The following is a 21,587-nucleotide window of genomic DNA, read 5'->3' as shown; positions in this document are numbered from 1 at the left end:
TAATCCTTTATTACCCCCTGTCAAAAATACACCAGCTCTGCCTCCATTCCTCCCACCTGCTCCCTGTTTTCATCCTTTCTTAACTAATCCTGGGCAAATCCTAATTTTAGGGACAAAATACACACTTTCATAAAGGCTGGTATAAATCTGGAATAAATCTGCTGACTTCTCAGAGTTGCTTTTGGCCCTTCATTTGTATGTGGCTGGCAGAGGAGAGAGCACATAGATTCAAAGCTGTGTTATTTTTGTGTGTACACAAACCAAAAAAAACCCCAACCCTTCTATCTAGGGGGTTTCTCCCAGTTGGGCTTAGAAAGAAAACTGATTAGGGTGTGGCAAATGGAGCATCTCATGGGGCCAATTAGCAGAGACTTGGGTAGCATCCAGACACTGTTGGAGGATCACTGAAAAGGCTCTGCCTTGAATTTACAGCCCATTTTTCTTAACATGTTGTTATCCTACAAATAGGCATGCAAAATAGATGCAGGATGACTTTGATCCAAAATAGATTTTTGTTTATCCAGACAGCAGGGCATGGGCACCGGTGGTGGCAACTTGTGCGCGCGTGTGTGTTTGCATCCAAATCTGTTTCAAGTGGTAAAGGGAGACTTCATCTCTCAGCTGGAATGCAAACTAACTACAAAGGCCACTTTCAGGACAAAGACAGGACATTGAGGGTGGCTGTTGGAATAATATTATCTCCTGTAAAGCATATCATTCAGGATTTCTATAACTATTTCACCTTGCTGGGATGCACCCTGAGCTTTCCTCGTCATTAGAAATTGTTTACTGAGGATGAAACTCAAAAAATCCTTCCTCTGTACTAATGACTCCAGATTATCCAGTGAGTTTAAAGTCAGCTTGAGTATATGCTAGCTAGAGCTCTTGGTAACTAGCAAGGCTGGAACAACGGGAAATAAATAGCCAGCTTGGTTGTTTCACTTGAGAAGTATAAGTGCTGCTTTTCACTTGAAATCTACCAAAAACTGAGCTAAAAACTCAGTAGCCAGTGCTGCCTCTGCTCCTGATTCCTCCTTTCATTTCTGGCATTTTTTTTCAGCTGAGTTTTCTATTTTTAAATGTGAAAGACCCCCACATATACCACGGGAAACTGAATATAGTTCAGCAGTGAAACTGCTCTAGGGAGAGAGCTGTCCAAAGCCCAACTGAAAAACGGAGACAATGTTTTTCTTTTATCTCTTTAAGTAATAGTGATCTCAGGTCCCGCTGGTAGCCATAAAACATTAAATATTTTTCTCCAGAAATGGGATATAATTAGGTTGATAGTGTCCTTCGAAGAAGGCAGGACTGAGGCTTGCAACACCTGCACTGTAGTTGGCATGTCTCACGTTTATATTTCAGTGTTTCATGTTTATATTTCAACTGCCATTTTAAAATGGGACGGTGTTAAGCCATGTCACTTAAAATTGAAGACCATTTTAAAAATCAGCCCCCCAGTGTCTTTCTCCCTATAGCAGACTGCACTGTTTGGTGTTTGCACATACCTTATGTGCACTATTTGGCATAAGAAGGGTAAGTGCAGTATTTCCATTAGTCCTTAAGTAAATTCTGAGCTGGGAACAGAATTTAGAGGCAAGCTGAAAGAAAGGTATCCCCAGGGGCTCTTCTGATGTTGTGTGAGTTAGATTACAGCCTAACAAATTTACTCACTAACTACCTTATTTGGTGAGTAGTTTTATTTTGGTATCTGATCTTCTCTAAGTTTGATCAGGGGAATAAAGTAGGTACACAGAGGATAGGAAATTCTCACTTGTGACATATTTACAAGAGTCAAGTTGCTGCAAGGCACTTCAGCAACAGTTTACTGTTGAATTATGAAATCAGCTCAGACGCCTGTTGGTAGGTGCAACTGAATGTAGCACTTGGATTTGGTGATGAAAGACAAATTGTTGATCCCTGTGAAAAACTCTTCCCAATTTCAGCCAGCCTTGGCCAAGGCCATGCCAAACAGAACGAAGTCTGGGGTTCTGTGCTATGAACAGTGACAGACCTGTAGAAAGTGAAAAGCAAGCAATTTTTAAGGAGTAGACATCTTGATGCCAGAGTTTACCTCTCTTGGAAGAACGATCACATCCCCCTCATGCATGACCTATCATGCAAGAAACCTATCAGAAATATCAGTCTAGTCAGACCATTCACAGTTATCCCAGTCACCACACATGTAGTCCTTTGATTTACAGTTACAAGAATTTTGTGTGACATGGCGGCGTTTTATTAGCCTTAGGAACGCGTATAGATAAATGGCTCGGCCTTACGTATGTAAGCATGTCAGTCTCTGACAATCATTTCTTTCATTAAGGATTAAATGAGTGATGTGGTTCCGACTGTCCTACTTTGGGTGCAGGAGCTAATATGCAATCTCATTATCAGTCATCTGCAAGAAATAGGATCACTAGTGGTATTACTGTGGTCCTGTGCTATATAGGAGCTGTCAGGTGGCAGACAGGCTGTTGGAAGCACAAGTTTAAACCTGCCAAACTGGTCTGCAGTTTCCCCTTTATGTTAATCTAACTTGATCATATGCACAATACATGTATGTACATTATTATGGAGGTGTTGGCTTCCCAGGTATATTTGACTTTATACTTGCAGATGGAATTCTATCTTTCCTATGAATACAGAAAGTAGCATATTTGCCTCAAAATCTTAGCATTTGCTCTTTTAGTACAAAAAGAATTTCCTGAGAATTGATTAGTAAATCCATTAAGTTGTATTAATTAGCATTATTTGAAAACTTATTCTTTTATTTTTTCCCCCAATAGCAGATTAATGCTTCGATGTATAGTTATGCAGAACTCTAAAACTCTTGGTTCAGAGATGATACCTTTTATTAGACCGACTAAGAAATCGCAAAAAAATTCTCTTTCTTTGCAAGCTTTCAGGCACATGAACCCTTCTTTGGGCTGAGGACAAGTCCGCAACGGTAAAAATCTTTTTAGGTAGGACATAAACTCACTGGAATCTCATGCACAGGCTATATTTGAAGAAATCAGGTTATAAATAAGCTACATCATTTTAGGTGTTTGTCTACCTGTTATGCTTAGCTTTATTATAGCCAACAGCTCGTGCCACTCCTAACTGAGCTGTGATGACATTAGAGGTAACTTCACCAATCATCACTCTTCTTTTACAGCTGACTGCCTGTTGCAGTTGTGCTGGTTGTAATGAGTCAGTGGTATGAGGCACAATGAACTTGTGTCATGTCAAGCGCTCTCATTTAATGAATGACAAGAGATTCAGCTTCCAATGCACCTTATTGGTTCTGGGCTGCAGGCTAAATAGCATATGAACATTTAGGGGACTCCTCAGCAAACTGCCGCCTCCCGGAGCTGGGACAGGAGCATGGGGAAGAGCTGGCCAGGAATTTTACACAAAGAGTATTTTTCAACATGAATTGCAGTTTGTGCACAGTCATATTTTTATTGCGTTGATGATTGGTTCCCATTTTTCCAATAGAAAATTCACACAAAATACTTCCTTACAGGTCAGTTGACCTGATTCAAAATATTTCAAGTTGTGTGTAGCAGGCCCTGGCCCCAAGGGTGGCTGTGACACCATTTGCCACCAAGCTACCCCTGCTTCACCTCGGCTCCTCAGGGTATCCTCCCTCGTTCATCTCACTTGCCATGCCTTGGTGGATATTCTTGTCCTGTAGGAAGGTTGCTCCCAGGACCCGGAAGTGAGCCTCAGTCCTCTTCTTTTTCTGCTTCTCATGCCTGGCTGGCACCAGCCTTGCCCTTAGACACTAAATCACCTTAAGGGCATTAATCCTGGCCTCCAGCCTCCCACAGCCATGTCTATGCCTTGCAGGTGCCACTCTTTCACCATTCACTTTCCTATACAGGATTTGGCCCTCTCAGCCTTAAGGTTACTCCAGCCGTAGACTTGTAGCCTGAGCCCACTTGCTCCGACCTGGCCTTTCAGTCCCAGCCTCCTGTCAACCTCCAACCACCTGCATTGCCCTCTTGTGCCTAAGGCTGTGGCCCTCTTGGCCTCAGTCTGCCTCTACCTCCCTCTATCTTGACGAGACTCAAAACCTGGCAGGACCCTCAGGCATCCCTGTGTGATTTTCTTACCACCCCTAAAGCTATCACCCAGTCATAGAAATCATGGAAGATTAAGGTAGTAAGGGGCCTCAGGAAATTATCTAGTCCAACCCCTGACTCAAAGCAGGACCATCCACAACTAGTACATCCAAGCTGAGGATTTATCTAACCAGGTCTTCAAAAGACGGATATTTTACAGCTTCTCTGGGTAACCCATTCCAGAGCTTTACTACTGTCCCCATGAGAAAGTTGTTCCTAATTGCCAACTTAAAACTTCCCTTGCTGCAACTTGAGACCTCTAGTACCAAACTTAAATGCAACACAAATTCAAGCAGCCGCTTCCAGCTAAAAGACTCAAAGCCCCTTCTGGACCACCATGCTACTGCAGAAGCCTCCTTCCCTACTCACTGCCTCTTTCAGCCCTGGAAGTGTCTGACATGGCCTACACTGCACTGCACCTCCTGCTCCCGCTCCTCCCCAGCCGGAGCGGTCTGGACCTCACAGAGGTCTGGGCTGCACTGCCCTCCTGCCGCAGGAACCCAAGTTTTTATGCCCTGAGCTCCTCCCCTTCTGGGCAGGCGTTATGCTGACCAGCCACGGTGTGTCCTCTCAGTTGCAAAGCAGCCTACTGCTGTTTCTGCAGCTAAACTGCAGATGCTCCCTTGCTGCCTTCCCCAGGCTCTGCCCTACTGTCTTATTGCTAGGCAGCTGGCCATGCAGTAAGCCCTTGCAGCCTATAGGTCCCTAACCGCCTACTCTCCTGTGGCTAGCACATGTTCAGCTGCCTGTGGACGTTTCTGCTGCAATCTCCCTCTTCAAGTCACAGGAACCTCTGGCTCCATTATATTGTGGAACTAAACCTTTTCTCTTGACATCAGTTCAATATCAAATTGCACGGACCTGCAGCATCGACTGCCGGATGGGATTTGACGTTCTAAGTGTCTCGTTTTCCCCTATGGGTTTCGATCCCCAGCCAGACGAAGCCTTCCCTGGTGCACCAGGGGATGCCCCATCTGATTAACCCTAGGACACATCATAAGAGTCATGTGACTACAGTCCATCGGGCAAAATGACATACGGAGCACTGAAAACTACAGCTCTTAGGAGGCAGTATGACACCGTAGTGAAGGCAGTGTACGGTTAGACTTACCTGAAATGCAACGTCAGCTTAATTAGACACATAGAAACTTACCGAATTTAGCCAAATCCAAGGTGACTTTGAATTTAAGGTGACTCTCCAATAATTAGATTCTATACATGGAAAATTATATATTGCCTATAATTTTCCATGTGTAGAATCTAGCTACTGAGGGGTCATCTTAAATATTTTTCTCTTACTGTGCAGGGAAAGTAGTTGGGGGTGGGAGGAGGCAGTCAGTCAGCACCAGACCCCAGCTCTTGTTTCCCCTTCCCTTACGCCTCCCATGCCTGTGCTTGCCCTTCCTGCTGTCTGCCCCCCTGCCCCCAGCCACTTGCATACCCTCAGGATATTAAAGCCAGTCTTGTGAATGTTGAGGCCTTTGAATGGATGGTGCTCAATCATGGCTTGCCATAATCTGGCATCTTAGTGTGACTTGCTCTGCAGCTTTCTGTACCAGGATCCTATGAAATGCCAGCATGAGATGTGAAGCTGCTGAGTCTTTGCTGCTGCATCCAGAGTCAACTACATTGTCCAAAAACCAAACTGAGCAATATTTTTTTAGGGATGTGGATAATTGGCTGATTCTTTGAGGTCTCGATTAGGCTCCCAGCTCATGACCACACCTGGACTTCTGTAGTAGTTGAAGGATTGTCTCAAGTGAATGATGCTGCAATACCAGGCACCATGTAGTTAGGATTTCACAAAAGCCCCGTATCCTCCTAAAGTGTACATCTCTATAAGGGAAGGCAGCATGGACTACAACATACTGATCCATACTTGGCATCAGGGTGGTTAAAAATAGCTACCTGTACTAATAACCCTTGCATATTATGATGTTAATGAGGCTATCACTCCTCCTGTGTCAGCCCCAGTGGCCTCTCCCACTTGAAATTTTTCCAGATTGGGCTTGTTGGTGCATCTGGAGGGATGCATATGATTTGGGTAAGAAAGAGCATCATTACATTTGTTTCTTGTCATGGGCCACGTCACAGTACTTAATATCTTTCAGAAGTAAGGCTGGATTCTAATTCTTTGGTCAAACAGCAATTGGGTGTTTCTGGTAATTAGGAGTTGAATTATGGAAGCTACAGAATGTGCTTTAAATGTAGGTGAAGACTTTTCAGTAGAATACGTTTCCACTGGAAAATGCAGTTTAGTCAGAATCTGAACATTTCATAGGAACAGGTTGATGTCAACAACGTTAGGAAAATGGACAAAGATTAAACGACTGCTTTTGTTGCATAATGAAAAAACTTTGCCTACTTTCCGTTTCACAGGAAATTCCAACATTTCATTCTGAGCAGCTCTCATGAGGAATTTAGGGACCTTCTGTGAGGTGGTTCTAAGTTTCAGTTTTATAAGAAGGGCTTGATCCTGTTCTCATTAATGTCAATGGATGATTTCCCATGGCTTTCACGGGCAGCAGCAGGCCATACATGATATTCAGGGGAGCCTCTGAATCCCACTACACCCATTAGAGATGCTTCATTTGATGGTATTTAAAGGGTTGCACTGATGCTAACTACCCCCTAGGAAACTTCCAACTTGAATGGGGAGTGACACCATTGGTTTGGGACTATGCCAGCTTGAGAAATGTGCATCCCAAGATGGATAGTACAGCAAAGCAACTGTCCTGAGTTCCCTGACAGGCGGCTGGGGCTCACTCTCTTTTCCTTTGAATTAGGACTGGCTTGCCAGAAGGCAGCCTGTGAGCCCTGGCCTTGGAGCACCCTGGCCACCTCACACTCCCAGCTCCCTTTACTAATGAAGCTGTGTCCTTCCTTTTTCTCTTCTTTAAAAGGCCCAGAACACCCCATGCAAACAGAATGTACTTGAAAGAACAAGATACTTCCTTTGTACCAGGAAACAAATGATGATTAATGTGTTAGTTGTAATTAATCTGCGGTGACAGATTAGCAGAGCAGTGGTAGTGTCTTTTGCTGCTGCAGGAGCCAGCGCTGATAGGACAGCTGGTGAGAGGGGACACCAAATTCAATTTGCTCCTTATTTGCATACATATGACAACCATCTGTGCTAATAGCACTGCAATGTCTCTATTAGGCTCTCTTCTACTGTGCTGCTCACCTAGACTCCAATTAGGCCTTTAAGTGGGAAAGCTCAAAGCATAAATATTTGCAGAGGGGAATGGATGGCTCAATGAGCCAGTGTGTATATTGCCTTTCTTTTCATGCTGAAGGTTGAATCCAGTCCAATGCCGAAGTTAAGGCTGTTCTGTTGCAGTTTTCAATCTACAGTGAATTCTCTCTGCTCACTTCCCCCACAATCAAGAGTGTTGTCTTCAGGCAGATTCCATCAGTGCCAGCAGGTCACCTGAAAACATTTAGGGCCTTTATAACAAGTGCAAAAGCAGAGCTCCTGGGGTTGGGAGGACTGCTGGGCAAGTTCCAAAAGGTTTTCTGTGGGGAAGCACTTAAAAGGCTAGAGTGCTATTCTGGATCTATTAGATCTCAGCTGGAAATCTTATGATAACATTTGTCAAGACACTTTAGCTTTATCCAGATTGCTGATTCATCCTAGCCATTCTGATGATATTTTGGCTTTGCAACATTTGATCCTTACAGCAGATAGGTGACTGCAAAGAGGACGAAGGCTAACAGAATTGCTAACTAGATTTTCCTCTTGCTCTAAAGAAGCCAGATTGGTGTGGTATTATTAGTATTTCTTATTTATTTTGAGTCTATCTCAAATAATAAGGCAGGATTGTGTCTATGTGTGCACAGGTGTATGGGAATGATGGCAGAATAGAAAGAGGCATGATAACACACTACTCAGCACTCAGTATGGTCTCCCTCCAAGTCTTTCTTTTTTTCTTTTTTTTTCACCAAATCTTCATCAGCCATTCAAGCTACTACTCCCACCTCTAGAAAAGCCTATAAAAAATATTTCAGAGGTCTCCAAATCCAGGTACTGCAGAATCAATGCAGGAGAATTTCCACCAAGAGGAACAGGAGCTGCTTGTTGTAGTTGTGGCAGGACTTGCAGGGGCTCCACTGTTGTTAGGTGGGGAGTAAAATTACAAAGCTGTGGCCCTTTCCTTTCCCCCCCCCCCCCCGAGTGAAATTTTACCTTGCATTGAAAATTCATGCTCCATCTTTCTGCTTGGCAAAGAATAATTATCAAACAGCCCCAGAATGAATGCAGTTGAAACACTTGGGGAAGTGTTCACACCCTAATTTTGAAATTTGGGATGAATGGAAGTAGAGCAGATGTTGGTACTTCCTGGGTTAAATCTTAAAGAGACAGTCACCTATGGAGAACCCTTAATTTCCCTGGCTCTGGAGAAGGCTAGTGAATTAAGAGATGCGGACAGCTATCTTGGCCAGGGAATGAGGCGGATGAATACCTGCATTGAATCTTGCTTGGGGCAGTTGTCTGGCTACAATCACTCTTGAGGACAGGAGAGCATTCCTGTCTTCTTGAGACAAGACAGCATGAAAGTGTGGTGGTCTTTGCCAATAAGAGATGCCAAGTTGCATCAGATGGAGTGTTTTTCCTCTTACCTCTTTATCTTCACTATTGGGAGAGGCCCTACATTCATAAGAGTCCCAGGGGAGGCTTGGAGAAGCTGAGCTTTTCCCATGAATGGGTGTGTATTTCAGAAGGGGGAGGCAGCCCGTTAGGGAATTCCTCTGAATTAGGTGGCTTCTAGGCCAGGTACCCAGCTCTGTGAATCTTGAAGCTTTATGTCTTTTTCTGTCCCTCAGACCTACTATTTTTTCCTCTCTTCCCTTGCACAGAATTTCCTAGATGCTTCAGACCAGGAGAGACTTTGTATCGCCTGTCCACAGATAACTGACTTTTTCCTGTTACCTGCATTCATTCTACACAAATTTACCCCATGGAAGTGAGTGATAGAGGCTATGAACAGTGGGCTTAAGCAATGGAGCTGTGTTGTTTTACACCTTCTGAGAACTGGTCCCAATGCAGGAAGAAAGGTAGTTTGGGAGTTGGAGTGTTAGTCTGGGACTTGGGTGACCGGTTTCAATTTCTTTCTCTGTTTCAGACTGATCTTGGCACTCAGATTCACTCCCCCACCCCCATAAAATGAGGCTAATTACACTACCCTGCCTCATAGGAAGCTGTGACGATAAACCCAGACGTGGCTATCTTAGTAAAGGGGACATATATATATATATTCCTAAAATAGAAAGGTGCTGGCAAGGAAAGGGGAAAGACAAGACAGTTGGACAGATGGGTAGAGAGATGAAAGGGCAGTGAAAAGACATCCAAAGGACACAAAGGAGACTGAAGCTACTTGGCCAAGGGCCAAGTAAGGACCAGACCCCATTGGTTCAGGTACTGTATAGTCCTTGCTCTAGAGACCCAACTTAGGGTGTGGACACACCACTGAGTCCTATAGAGTATTTTACCCCAGATTTTACTCTGTAGTAAATTTACTCCAGAGAAAGAAAATAGACACACAACCACCTCTCTCGTGCAGTAGGTTATATCATCTTGCCACTAGGTGGTATGAGAGCCAACAATAAGCTGTTTCCAGTGAGCAAATGGCTACCCCAACATGAAATTTGATTGAGAGGGCAGACACAACCCTACTTTGTAGTACAGGGTTTTACCAGCAGAAAAGCAGAATAACTCAGCTCAGGTTGGAGGGAGGTGAGCACTGGGACCTGGTACTGCTTCTGTCCAGTGCCCACCTGCAGTGTAGAATAGCAGCCCCACCCCCCTGGCGCCCTGGCCCTCCGACTGTGGTCTGGTGCAGGGAGAGTCCCCTCCACTGAATAGTGCTGAAGCCACAGCTCTGGACCCACAGGCTGTAGGTTGCCAACCCTTGATGCAGTGAGTTATCCCACGGTAAAGTTATTACAATTGTTTGGCAGGGTCATTTTGTCCCATAGAAGAGACACCCATTCTGTAGTAAAGTTGTACTTTGTCAGTTGACTATTTTTACTCTAAAGGCAGTTTATTCTACAGCGATCAAGTTGTGTGACCACACTGAAAAGGGCCTTGGTTCAGTCTTCAGTGTCTCAGCCAGGGGACAGACCATTGCCACAGGTGAGAAGGAACCTGTAGCTCTTGTCTTCATGCTAGTTGGCTCCTTGACTATTGCTTTGCCCTGTAGCAGTTGTTCTCCAGAAGACTGCCATTTGCCAGGGACAGGGAGGACAACAAGTTCCCAGTACAGGCTAGCACTGCAGCTCCACTCAGCTGCTGGCAAGCTTCTAGCAAAGGGCGGTAGGTGGTGGTTCACTTTCTTTATCCCCGTGGACACATTAGATGTCTTGTCATAATTGTCTTTAGAAGCAAATGATTTTTCCCTGTGTTTTCCAGTTTTTGCTGATGGAGAAATACATTTCCCCAGTGAGTTAGAATGGGTTTAAGGTTAAAGGCCAGTCCATTAATCTGTCCCCTCTCTGTCTATTTTCCTTCTGTGCTTATGCACGGCTAAGGTAATTTAGCAGACTGAAAGGAAGGGTTTATCCTGAAACAAAGGCAGCTTGCATATGGCTGCACCCAGAGCTCTGTAGTAGCAGAAGCATCCTGGAGATTCCTTAAGCTCATTCCTTTACTCGCTGATTTTAAGAAGCTCTTGGGAGCTTTAAACAGAGAGCAGCTTTCTCTCTCACTGTCCCTCCCCATTGCTGCAGCTGGTTGTTCTGCTTGCTTGTTGCCGGGCTTCAGTTGTGAAATAAGTCATCGGTTCCCTGGTTTGCATGAGCAAAGCAAAAGCACCAAATCTATTTGACCTGAAAGAAATGGAGAGATAGGGCTGCCCTGACTGGTGGATGGGCTAATTCTGAGCTAGGGAATTCAGGAGTCTATACACAGCATTGCCTTTGCATCGCTCCTCTCCACATAAGCAAACTGGCAAGAGGTGCAGCTCACACAATGCACAGATTCTCTGAGTCATAGGTGATGCGTAGGGGGGAACACAGGGGGGCAGGGACTGCTCCCCTAAGATTGGCCCTCACTGGCTGGGGAGTGGGGGCGCTGAGTGAAGCATTGGCCAATGCCTCCCTTGAGATTGGCACCGGCCGAGAGAAGTATTGATGGCGTGGAGAGAAGCGCTGGCAGCACTTCCAGTTTTGCCACTAGTGCTTCCAGAGTTGGTGATCAGCCTCTGAGGGACCCACCTCTGGTCGGTGATTGATGACTGGTGCCCCCCCAGACTCTAGAGGCACTAGTCGCCCATGCTTTGAGTCATCCGGAAATAATGCGGGGGGAGGGGGGGTCCAGCAGAGGTGAGTATCCCTTTTGAGAGAAGACCACCCCACGTTGCCTTCCATTGATGTCCCTTGGAGCTTGCAGAGCATCTAGCTAGGTAACTAATAGCTATATCAGAAGGTCCCCCATGGTGGAGATGTGGCATATGCCTGAAGAAGGGTTTTTCTTCCTTTTTACTATACCACCTCTCCAAACAATATAAGCTAGGTTGACAAAAGCCCTCTTCAGTTGCCTTAGCACCATCCATACCAAAAGTTTTACAGGCTAGATGCATCATGTATGGGGTAAGAGCTATTAACTCCCTAAGCTGATATAACTGCGTAGAGTGGGCTTAGATCCTACTCTTCTACCTATCCTTCTAGCTCTGTAGCAGCATGTTACATAGAGCCTCTCTTCCATGGCTCCCCAAATTCCCTGCCTAGAAAGCACCAAAAGGAAAATCACCCGAAGTTACCATTAGTTGGAATCACACATCCCAGCCCCCAACCCCAGTTGCTTTAATAGGTCTGATGCTGTGGAGAGCAGTGGTTTAATCCTGTGTGGTACAAGATCGCAACTGCATGCCAGCAGTTTATATGCTGGCCTTTACAGGATGTTTTCTATGCTTTCTTATAGGGATTTGAGCCAGGAAAATGTCTGAGGTGCTGATACTAGGTGAAGAATCAGGGTCTTTCTCCTCTGCAATTTCTATTTCTACGCTGCAGATTCTAGGCAACCAAGGCCAATGTCATCTGCAAATGTCACGTTTTACCCTTGGATTTGAAACTTAGCCTGTTGTATGATACATTTGTCATCCAATAGAATTACAGACATGATACCACATGATTTCTGCACCAATCCATACAGTGCAGGCTTCCAGGAGGAACCTTTTGCAGCTATCATTGAGACAAAAAATAGTTAGTTGAAGGCATTTGAAAACAAATTCAGTTAATACCAATTGAAGCATTCATTGGCATGGAATGTGGGAGCAGAGACAGGCAAAATTCAGCAACAATTTATTCATTGCAAATTAGTACCTCATCTCTGTAACCACATGTGCACAAGACACTCCAATTAACACTCTTTAAGATTAAAAAATCTTACTTATGCTGCACCCATTAAGGCATTATCTGAGCATCTCACTGTCTTCTGATATATTTAGCCTCACAGCACACCTGTGATTTGCTATTATCCATGTTTTAGAAGTGAGAAACTGAGGTGCAGCGAAGCTTAGACCTGGATCCTCAAAAGTGATTTTATTGGGAGTTAGGCCTACCTGCTATCTGGGCCTAAGCTACTTTCCCACAAGATCTGTGGCAAGGTAGGAACTTTAAACCAGATCTCCTAAGTCTTAGGTTTGTGTCCTAAACATAGGATGATTATTCCTATGAGGGTAATGATCTTCCACATGAGACATCAGGAGGGTCTGAATGTGGAGATTTGGGTTAAGTACAGACTTATACTGAGTATAAGCCAAAAAGCCTATGGCTGAATTGATTCAATCTTTGCAGGTTAGTCTAAACTGCGTAGATTGAACCAATGAGAAAATGAACAGACATTTACTTTTGATTCCAGAAATGCAGCCATGTGCCTGTAGTAGCCCAGACCAGAAGCTGGGGGCACTAAATCATGCCTCTGTGCATGGCTGGAGCAGGCAGCTTGGGCCTGCTCAGACTTGATGCTCCAGTTTGGCCAAATATTGACCATAGCATCTGATGCTCTGCACAGAAACGGAGCATCAGCAAGCACCCCGAAAAGGAGGGTGAGGAGGTTTGTGGGAGAGGTGCAAAGCATCCTGGGATGCTGGGGGACTGTGCGTTAACCTGAATCTGGAAGGGATCTGGGGACACAAGTTCAGTAAACCAATTTAATCTAAATCAGTTAAGTCTGATACTACATCCATCCAGGTTTATCTTAAACCAGTTTTGGCCATTTTGGAAGCAGTTTATGTGCACCGAACTTCTGTTGTGTTACAGATCTGAGCTGGCTTCTGATCACTTATACCAGTTTATGTGCAACTTCTGTCCCTAGCCTTGAGCACCAAAACAGATCTCTGCCACTCGAGCTAAGACTCCATGTTATGTTACCTAAGACTATTAGCAGGAAGAAATCTTGTGGCAGCACCCATATGGCAATGGAGTGAGGGCTTAGGCATTACACAGCTTATATGGGCACCTCAGTGAAACATTGATCTGCTGTTTCAGGGCCATCTTATTTCTGCACTCCTCTCTGTGGCCTGAAATCAGTAGGAGTTGGGCTTGAAACAGGATCGGGCCTTCCATCCAGCAGAGGTATAGCTGGCTCTGCATAGCTGAAGCTTCATAGCTGTTCTGTGCTTGCTGATGCCCTGTTTCTTGTGCAGAGCATCAGATACCCTAACATCAAATGCCTGGGGATTACTCTGGTTGCTTAATGGTGTCTGACAATATTTGAAGCTGCACAGATTTTCCTGAGAAGCATGAGATGGTGAGGGTCTCTCCTTGCACATATTCTTTGCAGCACCCAGGAGTACCAAATCTTTCAGTTCATTGTGTGCGAGGAGATCATTGGTAAAACAAACCAGGCAGTACATTTCTGGCCAACTCTTACAGTCCAGGAGACCCAATATTAATCGTGTATCACAATCAAAAAGGACAAAGGGCCATATTCTATACAGACCAATCATATAGTTTTTCTACATGCAAAATTCCCAGTTGGCTTTGATAGCAAATCATGGCATTGCTGTACTTAAAGCAGGGATAATGCATTTTTGGTTCTGTTTTGTTTTGTTATATTTTACCTTGGAAAATGCTTTCAAATGGCAAAATACTAAAGCGAAACCCGAAGCATCTGACTTACTCTGTGGCCTCCGTGGGGACATATTCTGCATTTAGTGATGCCAGCCTACTGCAATGACATGCACTGGATGCCTCCCTGTTTTGAGGGAGCTGCCCTTCAGCAAGGCTGGGAGATATTTCCTTTCCAATTACTGAACTGATTGGGCAGTTTTGTGCCTATTGCACATGACCATTTTTGGACATAAACTGTGCACATTTACAGCTATTGGCTTAGTGAAATTTAGGTCACAACATCAGGTATTCTTGGAGTGAGACATATTATTAATGATGAGTGACATTTTCAAATATGCCTGGGGGAGTTAGGAGCATAGGTCTAATTGCCTCTGTAGCCTAGAGCACAACTTTTCTACCTTGGCTGTATATGCATCCACTGAAGGTCATTGAGTGATGTAGAAATATATAGGGAGTCAATACTTGGTCAAACTTGTTCTCCTCAGTTCCTGAGGTGTTATAGGAGAACCCATCCTGTTTTATTGAAGGCTGGATTCTCCATTGCCTTGACTATTGGTGGCATTTATAGCAGTGTGAAGTTCATGCAGAGTAGCTGTGAACAACAACTCTCCTGGTTTCACACTCACTTTGTGATGGTGTAAGTAACATAACAGCATGAGGAGCAAGGCCCTGAATGACTCATTAACTAGTTAAGGTTTTTTAATCTGCAAACTGGTAGGCATGTACTCATTTATTGTTAATATTATAGGCACCGATTACTGGCCACCAGTACTTGTGTGCTAGTCCCTTTATCCTCCATCTTCAGCAACACTGGTCCTTGAGAACAAGAGTCCAATCCTGCACTTGGCAGACATCTGTATCTGAATGTGGCAGTCCTTGTGTGACAACTGCTTTACTGTAAAAGCAAGTACAGAAGTTATACAGGTAAAATGGGGTGGGGGGGGGTTCCCCTCTTGCAAACAGGTGGTTGCAGTTGAAGGACACTGGGGATGGAAACTTATCTGCTGACTGCAAGACAACGTTAGGAATAGCCGTTATGATCTAATTTTCCACTACTTTTATTCATTGTTCATTTGCATCCAGGCAGAGAAGTTGCCCAGTGGTTTAAAATGCTGCCGTTCTGATTCAGTTGTGTTTTACATCTGCTTTCTGCTCACTCTTCACTGGGTTTAATGACCACAAAGGTCAGAGAAAAGAGACTCATGAGTCTCTAGAAGCTTTAGTCTCTAGTTTTGCCGGCAGAACTTTGGGCCATGAACACAAAATGGTCCTCTGGGGCAGCAGACCCCTCCTTTCAGCCAGCACAATAAACCACTTCTGTTGAAGGGAGCAAGGCTTTTAGCAGTCCTTTCAGCAGCAGGTGCCTCCCCAGGGTGCACTTCTTGCTCTAGTGGTAGTGATTATTGATTCCAAGATGAACATGGGCCGCCAATGTGGGGACGCGGTCAGGAAGGCCAACCGTACCTTGTCATGCATCCAACAGATACATCACGAGCAGATCCAGGGAGGTGATCCTCCCCCTCTATGCGGTACTGGTCAGACCACAGTTGGAGTACTGTGTCTAGTTCTGGGTGCCACATGTCAGGAGGGATGTGGCCAGCATTGAGAGGATCCAGAGGAGACCACTCGCATGATCAGAGGGCAGCAGGGCAGGCCCTACGAGGAGAGGCTACGGGACCTGAACCTGTTCAGCCTCCACAAGAGACGACTGAGAGGGGATCTGGTGGCCATCTATAAACTTACCAGGTGGGACCAGTGGGGAATGGGAGAGTCCCTGTTCCCCTGACCACTACCAGGAGTAACTAGGTATAGCAGCCATAAGTTGACTGAGAGTAGGTTCAGGCTAGATATCAGGGGGCACTACTTCACAGTCAGGGCAGCTAGAATCTGGAACCAACTTCCAAGGGAAGTGATGCTTGCTCCTACCCTGGGAGTCTTCAAAAGGAGGCTAAATAGACACCTTGCCGGGGTCGTTTGACCCCACCATTCTTCCTGCCATGGCAGGGGGTCAGACTTGATGATCTGCTCAGGTCCCTTCGGTCCCTACCAACTATGAAACTATGATTCCTGATTGAAGTCACATGGAGCCATCACAAGTGCATGGTCCGCTGAAACAGGAAATCCCTGCCTCAGTTACTAAGGTCTGGGAGGACAGGAAACCCAGGGCTAAGAAGGGCAGCAAGGAGTACTTGCACAGGTGGATGGCTTCTGCACCACAGCTGGGAGGCAAGAGAGGGGGAAGAGAGGAGGAATGGTGGCTCACTGGGATTGCCGTGGAGGGAGGTGGTCTTCGGTTCTGTCTCTGCTCCAAAGGCTCTTTCTACATGTTGTATAAAATATTCTTTGGATAAACTGGATAAACAGCAGTGTGTTATTTCTGTTCCACTGGGGAAAGATGCCAGCCAGAGCCAGAACCGTGAGCTAGGTATTTCACAGTCATCCTGCTGCTGCTAATTGCTTGCTACTAGTTTTGAAAGCTTTAGTATTTCCACTGTCTCTCTTTGGCCTCTGGCAAATGTTAATTTAATGGTGAAGTGGGATCTGAGGGATTTTATCCCAGATCTCAAAAATGGCATGTCTTGCCATATCGGAACAGACTGCAAGCAAGCATTTGCTTAATGTTTCTCTCTCAGACATTGTCATCTGCTAAGGTCTTTCCTCCATTTCCTGTCCAACCTTATCTCCTGTTGCCTGTTTTAGGTAGGGTTCTTTGGCTCATAACCTTTGGCTTGCTGCTTGAACTTTGATTTTGGCCGTCTGTTAGTAGGCAGTCTTGCTGATAATCTAGACGGCCTATAACTCTGTTCTGACAGTGACATATTCTAGGCTGGTGAGGACCAACCTTTTTGGCAGGCATGCCACAATTAGCCTGGCACATGGCCCAAGTGCCTTTTCATCCCCTTTTTCCTGCCTGATCTGCTGCTCCGCTTTTTGCTTCATGCCCTCTCTGCTCCTGTGCTACCTGTCTCTTTTCTGGCTTGCTGTGTGCCACACACAGAGGCTATCCATGCCACTTACAGCACAAATGCTGCAGGTTGGCTACCTCTGTTCAAAAGATGAGATCCATTATCAAAAGTTTTCCCAGATCCATCCTGGATGAGTTGTTCTAGAAAACTCAGAACATGGATCCACCAATGTTAAAGCTAGAAGGGCTCATCTCCATCTATCTTCCTGCATCAAATGGACCAGAGAGCTGTGCCATGCCCATAACTTCTATCTGAGCTCTTAAATATCTTCTAGAGAGAGCTGAAAACCTGAAAGTGATGGAAAATCCACCACCTCCACAAGTAGAATGTATCTGTCTGTTTAAGTAGATTCAAGCCTAGATAATTACTCTTTACTAACATATCCTTAGGTAGCCAGGCAACAATTCAGTACAAGCAGTATGACATCATGGGGTGGGAGTCACTGGGAGCATAGGTGAGCTGTAAAGGCATCGGTACTGTGTTAAACTAGGAATCTTTTGGACTTTAGGATCAGCAAGCCTCTAAGTTCACAACCTCCTCCCCAGCCTTGGTGCTTAGGAAATGCTCCTTGAGATTCTTTTTGCCTTCTGCCAAGGAAAAATATATAACAAGCTTAAATTAATGTTTATATTTTCTAAGCCAGATCCTCCAAGAACATAATCTGAAGTTCAGTGGCAATCAGGTACTTAAGCCCTGTGGGACTTGAAGAATTGCAGCCTTTTTTCTTACACATAGGACAGGGTCCATTCCTCTAGCTGTTTCCATGCAAGAGCCTTAAAACACTTTGCAGACATTAGGAAGCAAGAGATCATCGTACCTGAATGTTAGAACAAATGAACCAGCAGCGTGGCTCGGGATGGGCAATAGGGGCAGTAGCCCTGGGTGCCATTTTGAGGCAGGGTGGGGAGGGGAGTGGCAAGATTGGTGACAGCTGCTACCATCCAAGGCATAGAAACTACTTACGATGCCTCTGCAAATGACCAGTTGTGGTGAGCAGTTTGGTATCAGTTTTATGCTGGGCTAAGGGAGATCAGACATCACCTAGCTCAGTAGTTCTCCATCTTTATAAACTTGAGGCACCCCTCAGACAATAGCGGCTCTTATCTTTCCCGTGTTTTTAACTATGGAAAAAGAAAAGAACAATTTTTCTATTGCAAAGAACTCAGAAAGACCGCCAGTCAGAATGGTTTTAATACTGTGGATTCCTATTTGAAATTCGGGTCCATCGTGTGACTCATGTTCATACACCCAGCAGTGTTAACATTGCATGGCACCCTTGACAAGAAGGCAATGTAGGGTCCTGATGTGAAAATCACTGGCCTAGCTCCTGCCATGAACTCATTTATGCCATACAGTGCATTTGATCTCAGGACTCCTGAACACAGCTTCCTCACTTTATACTAGGCAAATAAGAAAGCTTTTACTGAGTAGAGCACTGAAGCTAGCAGTTCCTGAATATGCCAAAAAAGCTCTAGTTCACTTTCCTCTGGAAGCAAAATCAGGTGAGGATGGGGAAGGCCCACCACTGGTGCTTATCTGGTACAATAATGATCAAACCTTTCCCTGAGCTGATCCAATGAGGGGTTTTTTCAATAGAGTGGGGATGCAGCTACCCAAGGCAGAGTCAGCTGGAGACTACACTGCAAAATATTTATCTACCATATAAATGCATTGCAGGGTTGAGCAGCAGAGGCAATAAAACCCAGCAAGCAGTGTTCATTTCTTCTTCAGCAAGCAGCAACAGTGACAGAGAGAGTTCATTGAGCACCCAGGGCTGGGATGAGGAGGGAGATGGTGGAGAGGACATACTAGCCACAGTTAACTCAGGGGGAGCTGGGCCTCCCTCGCTCGGTCCTAGTTGCACTATTGAGCAACAGTGTCCATGCCAATATTCCTGTGGCTCGGCTTCTCCAGTCTCTTCAGACACAGAACATCCTTTTCTGCCTCTAATTTCAATTTAATGTGCACTGGTGTAAAATCAGCAGTAACACCACTAATGCCAGTGGAACCGCATCCATGCCAGAGCAATGTAAGTACGATCAGACCAGGTCCTGTTTTCATTCAGGATGTAACTGGTGTAACTACACATACATTAATGGAGCTGTGCTCATTTCCCCCAGTTGGTACTGGACCCTACATTTTCACCTGATTGGCAGAAAGGATGGCAGAGTTCCTAAACCATCAGAAATCCTGCTTTCATTAAAATGATTTGCTGAGTTAAATACACAATTCCACAGCAATCTAGTCTCACAATGAATACAAGATGTTATGTTCTTAAAGTGTGAGTTACACATGTGTGGAAGAAGATTGATATGATAAATCATACAGTCCTCTTGGTGGCACTTTTGAATTATTCCACAGGGCTCTCTCATTCAAGATGGAAACATGCTAATTACCCTTCACCAGTGAGATTTCCTTATTCCGCTATCTATGCTGAATCCTGACAGCATTAAATATGTCTCTGTTTGCTGCTTTAATCATCAGTGCTGCATATAAGTAGCACTCGCGCTGTCACTAATGATTCCAATCTAAACAGTGAATAAATGTTGACAAAATACTCCCTGAAGGTTGCATTTGTAAACAGAAAAGTTGTGTACATATCATATGTATTTATTTATTTGTAAGGGACATTGTGGACTCCAGAGAAAGTACAAAGTGATGCCAACCACCAAACCCCAATAGAAAAAGGCAAAAGGAACTAGAGCTGGGGTAGTCCATAGACCCTCTCTTGCCAAGAATGGAAGGAAAAAAAACCAGTCATTCATTGAGCAGAAGAAGGAGTTCGTGGGTAAGCTGCTTATTTGCCTACAGCTTGGAAGAAGGTATGAATTTGGTTCCCCGCTTCAGGACAGGTCCACGAGATCCTACAATGGATAGGGCTACTGATGCAGCAGAAGTTTGTTATGTTGTTTTCACTTACAGGAACATGTTATCATATATCCAGCTTTTAATCGTGTAGACTGATTATTATTGTTATTTTTTGTATTTATAGTTTAATTGCCGCAGTCATAGGCCAAGATCCTGGCGTGCGAAGTACAGAGACAGAATGGAAAGAGAGTTTCTATCCCAAAGAGTTGAGAATATAAGTAAAGACAGGTGGAAACAGCCAACCAGATGGGAGCCAAAGGAAACAATAAGTGGTTAATCTGCCCCGTTGGGTAGGTGTAGTAGCAGCAATTCAATTCAACATGATGCAAAAGACATTGGCTGATGTGCTGTACCATGTGTACAGAAGGATGGCCCCGTGGTTGGGGCACTACCTGAAACTTCAGAGATCTGGTTTCTAGGCTTGTTTTCCCACAAACTCCCTGGGTGATGCGGAGCAAGTAATTTAGAGTTAGATCCACAAGAAGAATTAGGCACTGAAGTAAAAAATTTACGTTCTAAGATCTCCTGTTCAGCTGCTGCCTAACCCTGGAGGCACCTACATTTTTTTGCTGCAGGACAAGTGCCCAAGCTCTGTTGTCACTGTGTAGCATAATGTCCAAGTCCCAGTAGGATTCCCAAACTGGCAGCTCCCCTGCCCATCTCACCTGTAAAGCCTGACCAGGAGACATATTTCACGCATGTGCCTTGCACATGACGCAGAAGGAGGTAGTGGTGGGAATCTCAAGTATTTATGCAAAGTGGAACAGTTTCATGCTCTAAGATTTGAGAGACGCTCATCCCAGAACACCCTAGGGCAGGATGCCAAAAACACCCGCAACCGTGACTTGTAAGATGTTGGCGTGCCAGCGGCGGACAGTGGGGGAGCTGCAAGGGGTGCGATCCTTGTTGTGGCAGTGCATCTCTGGCCCCTTCCTCACTGTCCGCCCTGAGGTATGCATGCCGAGCAAAATGCCTTCACATGCCACACGCTGGCACCTGTGCCAGGGTTGCCTACCCCTGCCCTTGCATCTAGGTTAAAGCAATCACCTGGGAGATGGGGTTTCATACTGACTAGCTTTGTCCATCCCTGGCTTCTGAGGATACCATTCTCAGGTGCCTAGCTCTCCTTGTACCTTGTGTGGGGAGCCCAGGTTCTTAAATGAGGACTGTTTTCCTTCAAGGCCCTTCCTTCCTTTCTTTTATGCTGATTATCAGTATCACCTCAGCATTTCCTTGTTCTCTCTTCTCAGTATCTATCTGTCTCTTGTTGTAATGTTAGCTCTTTGGGGCAGGGACCATCTTTTTGTTCCTTGTTACACAGGGCCTAGTACACAGGGCTCCTGCTCCCTGGCTAGGACTTCCAGCTACTTTTCTAATGCACATAAAAATGGATACAACACATCTGGACTCCTGACCATCACAGGTTCCCAGTATGACCTTGAGTAAGTCACTTAACCTCCATGTGCCTCAGTTTCCTTCTAATTGTCTCTACAGTGCTGTAGAGAAGTACAGTACTGCTGAAATTAGAGAGCTAAAGCAGAAGCGTATATCTGCTGTGCCAGAATTTGCAGCT

General features: G+C 45.1%; 1 long non-coding RNA gene across 1 annotated transcript in view; it reads left to right on the top strand.

Moving 5' to 3' along the window:
• LOC149858841 (uncharacterized) overlaps positions 1 to 19,866 on the top strand; it is a 45,001-nt gene extending 25,135 nt beyond the window's left edge. Inside the window, exon 3 of the long non-coding RNA XR_016443885.1 lies at positions 19,772 to 19,866. This is a non-coding gene — a long non-coding RNA (uncharacterized LOC149858841). The remainder of the gene's footprint in view (positions 1 to 19,771) is intronic.
• The last annotated feature ends 1,721 nt before the right edge of the window (positions 19,867 to 21,587 follow it).

Source organism: Crocodylus siamensis, chromosome 8 (assembly GCF_052110815.1).
Source record: "Crocodylus siamensis isolate JL-2025a chromosome 8, ASM5211081v1, whole genome shotgun sequence".
Classification (NCBI taxonomy): Eukaryota; Metazoa; Chordata; order Crocodylia; family Crocodylidae; genus Crocodylus; species Crocodylus siamensis.
Note: the sequence above shows the minus strand (reverse complement) of the source record. Positions and strands in the feature narration are given on the sequence as shown.